At 44.1% G+C, this 13,592-nt stretch overlaps 1 protein-coding gene across 4 annotated transcripts in view; it reads right to left on the bottom strand.

Annotated features, from left to right (window-relative positions):
• Nucleotides 1–6,328, bottom strand: part of COLEC11 (collectin subfamily member 11) — a 41,780-nt gene extending 35,452 nt beyond the window's left edge. For 3 of the 4 annotated variants that reach the window (XM_063330430.1, XM_063330429.1, XM_063330432.1), the window contains exon 1: nucleotides 6,066–6,328. The gene's annotated coding sequence lies outside the window, so the exon portion shown is untranslated. Of the gene's footprint in view, nucleotides 1–574; nucleotides 640–6,065 lie in introns of those variants that run through there. The other variant, XM_063330431.1, reaches the window with a different exon arrangement.
• Nucleotides 6,329–13,592: the final 7,264 nt, after the last annotated feature.

Raw genomic sequence — 13,592 nt, 5'->3', positions numbered from 1 at the left:
AAAGTCATGGCAGTCGGGTAAAGTTCCCAGTGACTGCAAAAAGGGAACCATTGCACCCCTTTTTAAAAACGGTAGAAAGGAGGACACTGGGAACTACTGACCTGTCAGCCCCACCTCTGTGCCTGGGACTCCCTCAGGAGCCCACACTGGGACCAGTACCTTTCAATAGCTTCATCAATGACATAGACAATGGGATCAAGTGCACCCTCAGCAAGTTTGCAGATGACACCAAGCTGAGTGTTGTGGTTGACACACCTGAGGGATGGGATGACATCCAGAGGGACCTGGACAAGCTCGAGAAGTGGGCCTGTGTGAACCTCATGAGGTTCAATAAGGCCAAGTGCAAGGTCAGGGCGACCCCCGGTATCAGTACAGGCTGGGGGGGGAAAGGATTGAGAGTAGCCCTGCCAAGAAGAGCTTGTGGGTACTGGTGGATGAAAAGCTGGACATGACCTGGCAATGTGTGCTTGCAGCCCAGAAGGCCAACCTCATCCTGGGCTGCATCAAGAGGAGTGTGGCCAGCAGGTTGAGGGAGGTGATTCTGCCCCTCTGCCCTGCTCTTGTGAGACCCCACCTGGAGTACTGCATCCAGCTCTGGAGCCCTCAGCACAGGAAACACATGGATCTGTTGGAGCGGGTCCAGAGGAGAACCACAAAAATGTTCAGAGGGCTGAAGCACCTCTCCTGTGAGGACAGGCTGAGAGAGTTGGGGTTGTTCAGCCTGGAGAAGAGAAAGCTGTGGAGAGACCTTATTGTAGCCTTTTAGTACTTAAAGGGGGATACAGGAAAGACTGGGACAAACGTTTTAGCAAGGCCTGTTGTGATAGGACAAGGGGTAATGGGTTTAAACTAAAAGAGATAGGTAGACTAGATATAAGGAAGACATTTTTTACAATGAGGGTGGTGAAACACTGGAACAGGTTACCTGGAGAGGTGGTAGATGCCCCATCCCTGGAAACATTCAAGGTCAGTTCAGGTTACGGGGCTCTGAGCAACCTGATCTAGTTGAAGATGTCCCTGCTCATTGCAGAGGGGTTGGTCTAGACAACCTTTCAAGGCCCCTTCCAGCCCAAACTATTCTGGCAGCAAAGAAAGAAAACATCCAACAAAGAGGTTTTTCACCTGCAGTTCATACCATGGGTCTTGTTATATCATCTCACCTCATCTCTGCATTGGCTTTAAACTGCAAGTTCATCGCAGAACTAGAGAGAAGCATTGCAAACACATCTGTGGATGCTGCCGACAGATCCACCACCCTGGAGTCTCTGCAGCACACTCTACTACATGTTCTCAGTGTCCGTTTCCTTACCGTTTCTTGTATATAACTCCACTAAAGAGTCAGCCATCAGAGACCTGTTTTCTCGTTAACACCCTTCTGACAAGAGAGCTCATCAAGAGTTGTTTTTTTTCTTTTTCTATGTAATAAGACACTTTTTGCCATTTCCTGTGCTAGGTCTTCATTACATTCTTGTCTGATGTTTTTGTTTTGATTGGCCATAACTACTGTGCCATCTGACATTGCCAGTTTCTTTACATATTTTTTTTTTTAAAGCTTTTTGGTTTAATACCCAAATGTTAGATGATCTCTTATAAATGCTTCTCTGACAACGATCACAAAAACTTTACTTACATTAAGTAATGTCCTTACAAAAACTTCAATGCTTTCTTCTCTCCCCTTAACTCTCATATAACCAACAGCCTTTGCTGTACAAGACTCATTTAAAGAAAGAAGTGCTTGTGAAGCCTTGCAAAATGGATGTGAGTTATCTTGGTGCCTTCTTAGTGAAGGTGAATGATTTATGAGCCCTTCTGTGTCTGTGCAGTGCATTCTTTAGCCAGACAACCACTACTTCATGTAAGCTTCATTGTCGAGCCCTCACAGCACAGAAATGAGCCCCCAGCATTCAGATCAGATGGAGACCAAACCTACGCCTGATCCATGGTCTCTTGGAGGCCCATAGGCTATTTCTAAGGAGTCCACCACAGATGAATAAACGCATGCCTATTATCAGCAAGTTTCAATATCTGCTAAAATCATCAGCACTATCACGGAAAAATTTGGAGGGATCCCCAGCTAAGCCTGAAAAATCACTCAAATTAAACTGAAAATCTTAGAGTGCTATCTGTAGGATTTCTTGTTGTTATTATTTATGGTTATTCCACACTTAGGGAATCATACTAATAGGACCAAAAAGAAAAATAAAAAATAATCACAGAGTGAGCCATGCTTAAGACCAAAGGCGAGCACCAGGAACCTAAGCACAGCTACTGACACAGCTTCATTCTTCAAGGTCCCCACTCAAAAACCAGCCAGAGTTGAAGCCATTTCTCTTTCCACTCTCCATCCATTGTCCCCATTCTTCACCCCTGAACCTTGAGATGAGAGTTGCTTAAGTCAACACTGGCAACACTAGCACTGAATCTGTATCTGTGGCCTCTTTCCAAGTCAAAACAAAGCATCCAAAACCTTCTCCTAACAATTCAGCCACCTTGAGAAGCAGGAGGTGCCAGTGGTTTTGCCAGGAAACTCACCTGGGTGCCTAAGCATTTCTTACAGCACAGACCAGAGATGGCCAACGACTTGCCCAAAGAGAGTGACAAGACACTATTCTCCCCCATAGACCATTTATGCCCATTAAAGAAGTGCATCCAAACTCCTTCAGTCTCCTCTAAGCACACTGTAAGCAGGAAGCTTAACAGAAAACACTGACATTCCCTTCCAAAACATGGTGGGGAGATGCTTCCTTCTTACAGACTAACTTCTTACAGGAGTGCTCATATCAAAGGAATAGGCTCCCCTGGACTGCTTAGGCTTTCTCTTTTTTCTTTTCTAAAATCAAAGCAGTGTCAACATCAGAAACCGTCTTAGGAGCTGTGGACACAATCTTGGATGTTCAGTGGTCCCAATCCCGAATTATTGTGTCAGTCAGTGGCACCTTTCCAGCAGGTGGAAGGTGGGGGTTTGAAGCAGTGCTATGAGCTGCATGCACATCTCCTGCTTCACTTCCCAGGTGAGTGCTCCTGGTCAGTAGATTACGTGACAGGTGGGTAGCAGCAGTCCATTCTTCAAACAGAACTGTAGAGAACTGTTTTTTCAGAGCCAGTTTTCAAAGTTCCCATGCCTGAAGGGCAACTGGACACATACATTCAAGGCAAGGTTCCAGCTTCTGGAACACAAGTTCCTGCAGGCACTCGGCACAAACGGTGGTGAATTTATCCACAGCCACATCCAGCAGAGGGAATCCCAGAGCATCTCCCTCACAAGTATTTTCCAGCTGGCTGCTGTGGCCATCACACACTTTGCTGGCTGTGGCGAGTCCCTTTCTTCAGCACTTAGCTCTCCTCCATTTGCTCCATATAGCATGTAAACAATGTGGATTCTTGGTCTGGAGCCAGGTATCTAACTTGCAGCATTGTGAAATGATTTATTCATGTCCAACAATAAAGCACCTGAATGAAATGTGGACTATATGATCTTTAAAAGTCTCTTCCAACCCAAAACATTCCATGATTCAGTACAGATGGAAACCAATGTAAACCCTAAAACTCCTCGCCATCTGTCTTACTGCTCTGTTCTGGCCTCTGGGACAACTTATAGATCTCCTGACCAATCTTCTGATAGAGTTTTGAGGAAGCAGCATCCAAACAAGTCAGAGCAGCTAAGGATCCTTGGATCCTAATAAACAATTAACCAGTCCAGCGATGAACTTAAGCAGACCAACTTCAATTCTCTTCTTGTCTACAGACGTCTTACACAACTACAGGCAAATCAACCAGGACTAGTTTTTTGTTCGTTGGATTTTCAAAGCCACCTCTTTCTAACGCTTCAGACTGAGTAGGTTGTTTTCCACTTGACTTAAGAGTTTACCTAGCTCTCAAAATCCAGCCATACTCCCCTGCAGCTTTCAGTTCCCACTGTATAAAATGGAGCATTTCTTACAGAAAAGTTGGCAGAAGCACTAACAAAGTCTTAGAAACTTTTTTAAAATCAACCTCTCCCTTGTACGGGTGTTTGTGTTGCTAAAAACATCAAAAAGCTTTAAGCCTTTTACTGACACATCAAGCCCTCTCAAGGGTCGTGCTCTCGAGGCCCACATAGCGGATGGTCTGTAGCTCACGTGCAAACTAGAAGGAAGCGCTTGAACATTAAGAGCTGCCAGCTAGTTATCAACCAGGAATCCAAGGGACTTTTCCTACAGTTGACACCTTACGAGCCTAGTCCGTGACCTCTTCCATCAGACTACCTTTCCCAAAATACATCCTAAATGCTCCTCTCATCAAGGGAAATGAAAACAGCGAGACCCTGACCACATGCCCTTATGGGAAACGTGGTTCAACTGTGAAGCCCAGCCAGCAGTGAAATGCAATGCAAAGCGCAAACTACACTTCCCAGGAGACACCATGAGAGTATTTTTGGCTAAACTCTTCTGGTTTTCAGCCAAAATACTTTGACAAAAGAACTAAACTACCCCGGAAAACTGACACTTTTCTTTAAAAAGCTACTTCGCCAAAAGCCTTCCTACTTCAAAAGAAGGTTCAAGAGTTCTTGGACAGCCCTAAAGATGACTAAACAGAGCTTTAGAAACAGTGCAAAATCACTCAAAAGTCATTAGAAAAAATAGCCTTCAACACAACGTACAATTTATAAATTACACAGTAGATTGCTGCTGCTTCCACAGTGTGATTCTCTGCTGACTCTAGGAATACACCATGTTTAAAATGCCATTTTGACTATGAATTTGAGTTACATATTCTTTGTCATGTATTAATTAAAATAATAATTCCATTTTAACAGATACATCCAAGAATTTTCTGAAAGACGGTCCAAAGTTTTTTAAAAGGAATACCCAACTTGGAAGTATTACTTCTTGCCTGCAACATCTCCATACCTTATTTATGCTGCATCAGTGGAGGAATAAAAATTTTAGGGATGCCCATCAAGTTTCACAGATTAAAAGGTCCTAGTATCATTGTTACGTGACCTTTAAGTCAGTGTTTGTTTCATATTCTCTGATCATTATAATGCCTTAAATGACCATGATCACATAAATGATCATATTTATATGAAATTAAAAAAGACCTCAGCTACAGAGGACATGGCAATAGTTTCCCTTTACATTTTTCAAGTCTTTCAATACCCAAGGATCAAAGTTGTAGTATTTCCAGTCCAGAGGCTCTTTCAGTTTCACTGTATGGCATGTGAAGTTGGGTATTTCAGTTCTCCACAGTGATTTGATTTCGCCAGGAAACAATCCCCCTCCTAAATTTCACTGCCCCTACTGAGCACATACGTAGGTATGCACACACAGAGGTCAGAACGGAAACTCACAAGTCCCTTTATGAATCCTATCTCATGCCTGAAAAGCAGGCATGTGGCCTCCTAGTTACTGAAGCATGGCTCACTCTCATATCCCAGCTCATTTAGATCAAGATTTTACATCCTTAAATTTTATTAAGCATTCCTACTACCAACTTGATTTGGTTTTCACTGAGTTTGCTCTTAATTACCCAGTGGTGTAATTTTAGCTCTTACTGGATCTTCTGTCATCTGCTTCGCTTCTGCAATGCCAATCTTCATTCCCTGCTTTGCAGCTGTATTAAAAGCTCACTTTTTAAAGTGGAAAATAGCCAGCCGCTTGGGAATAAAAGTAGGATGGAGAAAAGCACTTAATATTTCCAAAGTTAAACTGACATATTGATTATCTGTTACTGGGAATCACAACCCATTAACGAGCTGCAGTAAGTTTGAATTGTAGGAAAAATTAAAATTCATATACTCCTTTGTCCTTCCCTGCCCAAAGGAAGGCGAGCTCTTCCAATGGCATTTGTACGTTTTAAAGACAAACCCCACACTAAACAGGAATTCAGCGATCTAACCCACATGGGAGCTTCTCAACAGAAAGGTCCGACGTTATCTGATAGAATCGAGCGAGTTCTTATTTCCCTTCCCCTACTCTGTGGGGATCACCAACTGCATTCTGCCGCTTACAAGGCAGCCCCCTAATAAACACCCAGGCTTTTCCCTCTACGTGCTTCTGAAGAGTGAAAGTATAAAAGTCTCTTACCTTATGGTTGCTGAGAAAACGGGAACTGCCGAGTGCTCTGTGCCTGCAGGGACACTGCACAGATGAACCTCATTGCTGCTGTTTACAGAAGTCTGACAGTTTTTAATTTGAAAAGAGGTTGTCTTTTGCTTTTCCACAGTTCAACAAATCAGACAAAACAGTTGCAAGTGTTATCTGTAAACAGCTTCCTGTTTGAAATAGATCAGCTGTCCTGCAGGACAATAATTAGGAAAGAAGTGTGGGAAAGCTGAAGAGGTCCATGATGTAAGCTTTTTATTTTGGGAATGTACTTTTTTGGGAATGCACTCTTACTCTCCCCTCCTCCTCTCTAGCGGAGAACCCCTTTTTAACCATTTACATCTATTCAGCTCTCAGCCATGCACGCACGCTGCCCCAGCACAGCGTTTCTCCTGCTGTGCTTCAGCAGATATGAAAACACATGAAATGCAACACCAAATGTGAGCATCTTCTGCGGATAATTAACACGCTCTCCCCTTACCTAAAGAAATTCTCTCTCTTCTTGCAATTGGCTGCAGCATTCTTGACTTGTTGAGTAAAACATGCAGCTATTTCAGAGCTGAGTCCCAACACTCCACAATAACGTAAGTGCTAAATAATCCAAAATAAAACTTCTTCACAAAATTTTGGGGTTTGTTTTTCTTCCAAATAGTCGTACAACTCTGGGTTTCATCTTAAACAGCTAGTGTGAGCCCTGGGCAAACTGTAGCACTCCACTGATGTTTGGGCAGGAAAAGAATGGGGCCAGCTGATCGTGGGATTTTGTGAACACCTCTCTCTGTTACGGCAGTTTATGCCTCAACAGCTATTACTGCCTTCACTCTCAGTTTCCAGGGCGAATACAGAATACCGCTTATGACTACGCCAATTAATACCCTCTAATGAATAGCTGCTATATTTGTACGGCTGTAGGTCCAATAAGCTTCTTCAACAAAAAAAAGCCTTGCAAACCATCTGCCCCCACACCCCTGCTGATGCCACTGCTCCCCGCTCTGTTTCCCCAGCCAGGGTTTGAGGGGCCGTGCTGTAAGCGAGCACCCACGGGACGGGAGCCTGGGTGCCTCCCAGTACGTGACCTCTTATTGTAAGACCAGGATGGCAGCTAGGGCAGTAGCGGGAGGTTCCCTTTCCGTCTTCCAGAGTCCCAAGACCAGAAAAGCATCAGAACAGCAAAAAGCTTTTAGACTGGGGGGACTAGAGAAAGCTGTAATAGCATCTTTCCCACCCTTTTCATCTGCTCCCACAGGAGGTGCAGGTCCACTCCACAGAGGACGTCATGCCACAGTGGGGACCGCAATACAAGCTGATGACACATGGCACTGACGCACCTTTTCCCTGCTCTGCTCACGACATGTCATCTCCTCTCTCCCAGCAAACCTCTGCCCGTCCCTGGAGTGTGCAACCAGCTTCGTCAGGCCAGAGCACCGCACACGCTGAGCGGCTTTGCTGGCGAAGATGACAAAAATGGGCTCTGCAGATACCACAGCACTGCAGAGGTGCCTCATACTCAGGACTCGCTGTGGGCAACCTTCATATAGGCAGACCTCTCCTAAAGCACCTTGTTTCCACGTTGGACTGGAACCTAACTACCCTCCTCCACCCCCATCAACACCAAATGGCCATGAAAAGAACTGCTGATCACTTCCAGATTACATCAGTAAAGAAAGGACAAAATGGCAGAACATGAACCTAACTGCGTAAGGACCACACAGCTCTCATTTGAAAGCGCGGGTTTATGCATACACAAGCCCCATTAGTTCAGCGGGAGCAGAAGTCAGTTAGCAGGATCAGTCCCTTGCAGCACTCTGCTGGCAGCAACTTGCCAAGAGAAATGTTTGATGTAAAGAATGCAGCAAAGTGACTGCAGTCCAAGCCTTTGAAGATCACATTACGATGGCAAAGGCAACGATCATTTACATACATATCTACTCTGCCTGTAAACACAGGCAAATAACTTTCAGGCCAGAAACAGAATTCAAGGGAGAAACGCATCCATTTCAGGGAAAGTTAGTAGAAGAGGTAGGATTAAACACTGGGGAAACAGAAGTGAAAAATAAACATAAATGACCAGAGTTCAGAAGAAGAAGGGCAAACACTATCAATGCAGTGAAAGTGTTTTCTCTAGGAGAGGGGAAAATAAGCAAATACGTGGTTTTCTCTCACCTAAGAGAGAGAAAAGGGCACAGCCCCCTTACAGAAAGGCATAAGCATCCTTTGCCCACTCAGAAAGCCAACTGGAAGCTGTGTGGTCACATTGGTGCATCATCTAAATCGGGCTACTATGTGCAAACTATGGCACTGACGCGTGGACTGCGTGGGAGCAGCTTAAGCCACCACCAGGTTGCGGTAGCTGTTGGCTGTTGAGCTAAAAGTTTTCCATTACGTCTATACACCTGCCTGAGAAACTGTAGCACTTGAAGAGCCAATTCCCAAGCCTTTCAGCCACCCTTGCGGGATGGAGCGGGACAGGCTTCAGAGGGTAGGGTATACAGCAAAACACACCAGCTAGACCAGCTACCTCGTCTTGACCCACAACCCAACGTTCACCCAGGCTTTAAGCTCAGGTTAAACACCATGTTGACACAACTACAGGTAGAAGTCTTGGATCGAAACCAATCAAAACCATATAGACAAAAAGGAAACTGATTGTAAAAGGACAAGAACTAGTCTTCTGTTAGAAAACAGGAAAAATTATGTTTATACATTTTAGGAGCCTTCAGGCAAATTCTTCTACTCTTTCCATAGGCAGTTGGCATTACCTTTGTGTCTGTAAAAAGATTAAACATAACACCTATTTTAAAGCACAATGGCTATTTAAAAATGTTGTTGTGAGATGACAAGGCCCTAATTCTTCCCTTGGTTTGGCAAAACATCCAATGGTATCAGCAACATTCCCAAGAAGATTTTCCCAGGGGGTAAAAATTGGCAATACCCAGACTCCTTAATAAATCAGTATCAGAGCTCAATTGTTGGAGCTCAGCTTATCACAGGCCATCACAAACGCTGTTCCAGTTCTTGAGAGTTAATGGCTGCCTTGCTAACAAGCCCTTAGAAAGCCGCCCAAGGCAAACTCCCAAAAGAGGCAAGGAGATGCAGCAGATGCACAGCTCCCCCATGGTACCGATCTGCACTCCGGCATGCTGACTGTATCCCCTCCTCTGCTCCCGAGACAACGTGACGATGCCTCCCATTCCCTCTGGCTTCACCTAACAGCAATTATTTAGCCAAGAAAATAGGAAACAACTTTATCAAACACCAAGATACACCTGGGAAAACGCAGCCTGTATAAGCTGTCCCTGTGAAGATATCCATCCGAACCTCATTCCCTGAGCACAGCCCCGGAGGACAGACAGCACCACCGCACCTCCACAGGCAGGGAGACGCCAGGAGCTGCCCTACCACCTCTTCTGTGCAATACACAGCATGTATGGTGGGAAAGGTCAGTGCAGAAACAGCAGTGTGGGTGTCCCTTTGTTTGCGGCTGTGTAAAATCTGGCCATCGACTTCATTAGTAGTGTTGCACTAACCTCTTTCGCTTAAAATTTCTGAGCAGCATTCATTGCAGCAGTAGTACGGAAACTGCTTTTTCTGTAACTCCTCATCTCTAAAACTGGCATAATCCCTTCAGTGCCTGGCTTTAATTCTTTCTTTGCTGCTCCAGAGGGAGATCAAAACTGAGCCAGACATGTCGGCACAATATCCAATATGAAAAACAATAGCTATTCATCATTTAGCAACACCTAGCAGCAACTGCTTGTTGCTAAGCTAAAGAATGATTTTCCTGAAAATAAAGAGTAACAGTTACTGGAGGGTAGAGGAGGGGATACCTGAACTTGCAAACTGTAACAAATCCAACAAACTTTCTCCTCTTAATCACAAGACATAAGCAAGAACCTTTACATGTAGCTCTCTGTGGGGAACAGAGCACCGGTACAAAGAGACGCCCGTGTCGCTTCTTTCTCTTGCTCTCAGCAGAACGCAGGTTTTTCACACGAGCGCTCTGAAGGCAGGCAGCAAGAGGCACAGCAAAGCCGCTTCGTTACAACGGGGTCAACCCCTCGCACTGATCAATGCCGCAGTCAGGCCCGTGCCGGCGACAGGAAAACTCACGCTCCCTCAGCCTAACCGCAAGGTTTCTTTTTATGAGACTTCATGACTTTCTGTAATCAATATCTTCTTTTCCTGTCATTCCAATACACCTCTAGAGACCTGGAAAGCACGCCCCACAAAGAGGAAAAGGTTTAGCTTTTTGGCATTGCTCTAGCTTTTAGATGTAACAGAGAAGCAAACTCAGGCCTCCCACTTAAAAAATTTAGGAAAATAAAAGGCATAGGAAATAGATTCCTCCAGTCTATAATGCGGGAGTGATAGGATTTCCTTTTAACGCTGCTCGGCCAAATGCTCCCACTTACACTCAAGAGAGGCTAACCAGACATGATGCTATCATACATTAAATTTTATATTAATACAAGAAAGGTCAAGCACTTATCACCCAAAACTTCAAGCAAGTTCTGCCACACTAGAATTGTAACACAGCTACACACCTTTTCAAAGGGAAACCAAGAGGGAGCAGCTTTCCTCACAGACAAAAATAGTTGGAGACATTTGTGAAAGGATTCATAAGGAATAAACAACAAAAGCTCTAGTATCAGGTGCAAGTCTCAAGAGCGCCTAACAGATGTAAAGCCCTCTGCTTCACATTTTGGGCTACTACAGGAAAGAATCAGTCTTTTTATACTCTTCAGTGTTTGTCTCTTCGCATTGACACTACCCACGTTGTACCCCTGCACAGGGTCTTAGTACAAAGTGCCCCATCGCTTTTTTGCGGACCAGCTGATAAACTCCTGAGAAATCACACATTCAGAGTTCAACTGTGCCAGCGTATGAAAGGTATAGGAGAAGTCTAGCATCGTCTCATATGGAGTCTGTTTAGGTTAAGGCAACGTTTGACACCACTATTCCTGCAGCCTCATTAGCACTTGACCAGATGGCATCAACTGACTTTCCAGATTGCAGGCGCTCGCTTGATATGCTTGTCAAGGGACAGAGGGAGTTGTCTGGCTGTATCACTGACACTGACACACAAGGGAATCTGTCAATAAAGGTAAACTAGGACTAAAGCCTTTTGCAAAGCTCACAGCCTGGTGTTTTTATGCCACAAAAAATCCACCTTCACTTGCAGCTTAGTTGATGCAAGAACCATAAATGGTTTTGACAGCATTATCCTTTCACTCAAAGAATTCGCTTATGGGACCATCATGGGCCTTTGCATTTCATATAGTTCAAAGGGCTTGCAACGAGAGCCAAGAAAAATCTATAGCCAGCTGGCAATGCCTGGGAACATTTGCAATCTTCACATTCAGTTTACTAGGTTTCTCCTCCCCCGCTTATCCCCCTCCCAGCCCTTCAAAACTAGAAACGCCACTGACATTTTTATTACTATGAAGAGATCAAACCTGAGTTACATTTCACCATGAAACAGGAAATGCAGTCTACTGAAGCCCGCCGTCTGAGCATCACCTCTTCTTGCAGATGTTACACAGCCCCAGCAGACTCTCCAACCTCTAACTAAAGGTAGTTAACATCTGGCAAGTCTCCAAACACTTCCCAGACTGCTTCTTCCAACACACACCCAGCAAACATCTAGCTGCACGGGCCACCATCTGTGACTCTTGCAGCAGGCTTAGTAACATGTCTGACTTGAGACTAGAATTATTTTGGAGGTCTGGGGGGGATGGTGTTTCCAACCTGAATAATACCCATTTTAACAATGAAAACTTGAATTCTAAAGTTCTGGCGCTCCTTCTGCTATATCTTTTGTGATTACTCTCCACGCAAGCAGCCAGGATTCAGGGTTATTTATATACCTATGACTCCCCCCATCAATATGCTAAGGGAAGGTGATGAATTCACTTCTGCTGAATCACCCCAAGATGAAAAATAAATAGTCAACGAATAAGTAAGGAATAAAGTTATACTGCAGAGGCAGAAGTGAAAAAAGAAAAAGGCTTAAGGTGAGCCAACTTCTTCAAAGATACAGCCTGCTTTTTTGTGCAAATATTCAAGCCTTGTCAGTAAGTAGTAGGAAATTAACTACTAATTGCAACAGGGCGTGTGTGTTTTCCTTGTTCTCTTTGCGTCTCTGCATCAAAGTAACAGCATACTGCTAACTGTCCTGCCCTACTCAACAGAAGTTATGGCATGACTTAAAAAGCTTGGCTTTTTGCAGTGCAAAAGCTATTGTTTTAACCTTTTAGGTCTTCACAACCAAAAAGAGGTATCAAACGGGAAGCAAACAAAACCACAGTAAATGGGAAAAGGAAATAAAGGTACAAAAGATCCTCAGTAAGTGACACTTTTTCTCCATCTACTCTCAGGCAGGAAAATGGCTGTTATTAAAGGCTCCGGTACACAGGCTGCTTCCTACTAAGCAAGCTATCTCCTTGATAGGCTGTCTCCATAATTAGGTACCTTTTACTGTATTAAGCACTTACTCCTAAGTAACAGAACAGCCTGTCCATACAGTGAAGTACTAAATTCATATAAATGGCTCAGAACATTAACATGCCCAAATCCACACTCCTCCCTAGCTGGAAAAAAAGTTACTTGCTGAAAGACCTTCTAAACATAGATATGCAAGTGAAAAATGTAGTTTTCAGGACACTATCACGCAGCCTTCAACTGCTGTGACACAGCTAGTCCTTCCCCATCTGTCCCATTATCACCAAGCCATGTACTATGTTAAAAGACCATCTAAAAAAACCCAAATATTCCATCAGTCATTGCTTCACCCTGGCATATGTACCCCTGCCTTCAGTTACTAGCCATGAGGAAGGTTACCCCAACAGTGATACATAGACATGCATATTGCTAATATATGGAGATACAACAATCCATGATTTCTGAAAGCAAAATCAATGCCTAAAAAACTGTAGTTTGTGTCCAGCGAGGGAGTCAAGCACACATAAGTGAAAATGTCTCAGCATTTCATGCTGATAAGAGTGAGAAACTGCTGGACTGGCATGTAATTTCACCACTTAAAGAGCGAGAAGTTACCTCAAATTCAAACTATACCTCCCCCAACATAGTTCCCAAAAATTCAACCCCCTTTTTCAGATGCCATCATTCCATGTTTCAAAGGTCACACCACCTGCTATGTAGACTTCTTCCAGTGTCAGGAACATGTAGGTCTCCAACTAGTATTCTTGTGTGCAAAACTCAGGAGTTCCACTGCCCTACAGTACTTATCCACATTCTCCCCAAAACGTGAGTCTCAACGTATTTCAATTTGTTTTTCAATGCCAATTCTTTCTGCAGACTCAGGACTTTTTTGTCCAGAGTTGTGTTGTGACAGTGCCAAGAACAACCTATGAGGGCTACCATTAGAACGCTTAACCACTTAACCCGTTGATACACAAATGTCACGCGTCCAGACAGTAGAGAAGTCCCATGAAACAGTTAATCCCCACCTATTTTTACGGAATTCAAAATTTAAATGAAATTACTCTG

The sequence above is a fragment of the Chroicocephalus ridibundus genome, chromosome 3 (genome assembly GCF_963924245.1).
Source record: "Chroicocephalus ridibundus chromosome 3, bChrRid1.1, whole genome shotgun sequence".
Lineage (NCBI taxonomy): Eukaryota > Metazoa > Chordata > Aves > Charadriiformes > Laridae > Chroicocephalus > Chroicocephalus ridibundus.
The sequence above is the reverse complement of the archived record's forward strand: the minus strand, read 5'-3'. Positions and strand labels throughout refer to the sequence as shown.